The sequence below is a fragment of the Diaphorina citri genome, unplaced genomic scaffold (assembly GCF_000475195.1).
Source record: "Diaphorina citri unplaced genomic scaffold, Diaci psyllid genome assembly version 1.1 scaffold2076, whole genome shotgun sequence".
Taxonomy (NCBI): domain Eukaryota; kingdom Metazoa; phylum Arthropoda; class Insecta; order Hemiptera; family Psyllidae; genus Diaphorina; species Diaphorina citri.
The window spans coordinates 34,937-38,077 of NW_007379501.1; the positions used below are offsets into that span (position 1 = coordinate 34,937).

Sequence of the window (3,141 nt, forward strand, 5' to 3'; positions counted from 1 at the left end):
AATAGAGAATTAGAGGCCCCTTGTTATTTTCCTTATTCTCATGAGGTCTGCAGCACGTGCACTCTGCAGTGTTATTGAAACTAAACTATGGGTAAATACCTAGATAGTTTTATGATAAGTCTCCTCGTTTGTTTTAGTTGGGTGTAACGTAATGTTTATCAACGTGTGCGGATTTGTCTCACTTTCTCTTGATCTGTGCACAGATCTCTGCGCCATACAATGACCTCTATAAACATACACACTGGACCTAGTTATTGGGTAGCATAGAGATAATATGCAGAAGTGGGAGTATCCGGTTTTAAAGACCCACGGGCAGAAAAAGTTAGTTTTTCAAAATAAGGTTGCATTGCAATATTAATCAACTGCATGTTGCTGTTGATCTGTTGATGATAGAGTTCCTTAACCAGGGTTAATTAGGTTTGAACTTCGGGTTAGTCATTTGATTAAAAGATGGGTACATATTGCACAAAAGTACAAAATTTCGAAACATCTCTTAGGAAGTAAGCTTCTTACCTCGGACTAGGGATCATACGAGTAGCTGATCGCGTTGCTACATCAAGATAAGTCGAATGTCAGCCATTCACCCTCAGACCGATGTGTGTGGCGGAAAAACCTTCAGACCTAGGTCTGTCAGACCGTCTGAACGAGAGTGGCAGGTACAAGATTACCATTCCAAAAAGTACCTACCACGTGACGACGCCGACGTAAGGCAATCTTGAAATTAGCTAAACTATTTCTATCAGACAAGGCATCGAACAATTCTGAGTAAAAATTATCAGCCCAAGGTCCTGGGGAAAATCAAAGTGTAAACACGATCATCCAGGTGTACACCCTATTATAAGCTAATACCTAATTCATCCTCCCTCTACGAATGAATAAAATAAATAACTCAACAGTAATTACTGCAACTAATATTGCTACACTGCTACTAACTAATGCTACTAATTAACAATTTAATTACTGATTCAATATTCAATCAAGAAAAGATGATTCAAGGGTAAATACCAGGTATGTTCAGGTGATTGTTGTTCAATGATTCAAAGATGATCCATTGTCCATTGTTGAATGATTTTCAGAACTTCAGGACAGAGTTGAGTATAATACCCCGTATATCTTTCAGTCCTAGGTACAAAGTTAACACAAGTTTCATTTTTTTTTTTCTAACCTCCGGCGTTACAGGCTATATGTTAACGTCCCGTTAATCAAAACTTGGATGTTTTTCAAGTACATATTGTGATTGTGGAAAAGGCAACATTCCTTTCAACATTGTGGAGGAAAGAATGTGTACCAGGTATACATTTTATGTCAATAGATCAGTTGCGCTTACTTGGGTGGTGTTTCAAAGTCATAGAGCAGGAAAAATGAGGACCAACGGAATTTTCCTTTTTCTTCTACGACTTCTAGATCCCGAGATAAATCGGTTTAAAAAATACCGGCAAATCGTAAACTTTGACGTCACGGCATACGCTCCCGTAGGCGATGACGTCACATCAAATGTCCCGATCTCCCTTGCAGGCAACGCATTAATGTGTTTGTGCGCATACATTTCTGCGCAGTTCTTTCTGCTCCGCCGCTAGCGTGCTTGCATAGTGGCGCTACCTAGCGGACAAAAATAGCAACTGCGTTAAGTCTGACGTCACAAATCTTTGAACTTTTTCATTATAAAAATTGAATTTTCGACCTTTTACAGTTGTTTTTTCGGAGTTTTGACCTCAGATTTGGATTTTTCCCAACTTTTTACATAGGAATCGACCATTTATTTATAATTTTTACCCACTTGCAACTCCTCCATTCTAGATGGCTTTCTGGTTAAAGTCTCAAAAAAAGAATCCAACTCTCACTCTTCTGCTTACCAGACAAATGACGGTTTCGTAGAAGCTAACCCATCCTTTAGGGCTGTTTGCTCCTACACCTAAGCCTCTGGGTGGGCTCTATGTGTATGGATTTAAGTATTAGGCTTGCCAAACGTCCCGAATTGGCCGGGACAGTCCCGAATTTCAGGGGGTGTCCCGGCGTCCCGTTCAGTTTTTCATTTTGGGGCGTTTTGTCCCGAATTTCCGTTTCTGTCCCAGAAAAAATTCGGGACGCGTTTTTTAACTTTAAAATTAGGTACCTACCTCTGAAAACCTCAGCCTGATTGTTCTTATGTATAAAATTGTGTCTTGTAGGTACCTATTCTTAATTCTTGTTTAATTTCGTCAAAAGCCTCAGAGGTTGAGGAACTAAATTTTTCGATGCAAAATGAGGTGAACCCTAATTAGTAGGAAAATATATCATAATTGATATATTAAGAAAAGTTTAATATATCAATATATACCAATATATCATCATTTTAATATATCATAATTGATATATTAAAATGATGTCTATAAAAGATGATTAGGTACATCAAACAAATTGCCTGACTATGGGACATGATTCAAAGGATGGAGCATTAAATAGACCTTCCACTTCCAACCTGTTCCTACAACTCCCAAGTAAGTAAGTACATTCCCCCAAAGAAATCCCTTCTGCAATTTGTACCTACATAGATATTGATAAGAAGATAGTAGCTTATACCAACCTTGCTGTTATGTTTATGTTGTAGATTGTCCGTGAGGTTGGCAATTCTGCTAATATCTACATTATCTACACACATAGTACCTCAAATTCCTCACGATGTAATTTGTAATCCATGATGGCCTGTGTATGTTATTCCTTTGTCTTCTTCTTGGTTCAACATACAATTTTACACTTAAAATTTATGACTAGACAAATTTGCTTGAAGAACTATAACTGAATCGTAACACAAGCCTAAAAAAATATCACTTATCAATTGTGAATTTGTTATCAGAACTTATTATGTGAATCACTGATTGTCCTACAAAAACAAGGTTTTATTATTATTTGTATCTACTTTAGTTTAGAAAAATCAACAAATCGAATTATATTAATTATTTTAATTAATGACTCAACATTTGATTGTAAACTGATCTATTGAACCTGTTGAATTGGTATTTTGGTAAAAATAATAAAAGAATATTTAAAGTAGATATTATGTTTTTGTTTAGTTCCATAAAATAGGTACTATATTTAGAATAAATAGGAAACTTAGATTATTTTAAGTAATTATTGCACAAGTTCAAAAAAGGTTTGTTTACT

At 36.2% G+C, this 3,141-nt stretch overlaps 1 protein-coding gene across 1 annotated transcript in view; it reads right to left on the bottom strand.

The window, feature by feature from the left end:
• Positions 1-2,871, bottom strand: part of LOC103518109 (protein toll-like) — a 21,226-nt gene extending 18,355 nt beyond the window's left edge. Inside the window, exon 1 of the mRNA XM_026829993.1 lies at positions 2,564-2,871. The gene's annotated coding sequence lies outside the window, so the exon portion shown is untranslated. The remainder of the gene's footprint in view (positions 1-2,563) is intronic.
• Between the last annotated feature and the right edge of the window lie 270 nt (positions 2,872-3,141).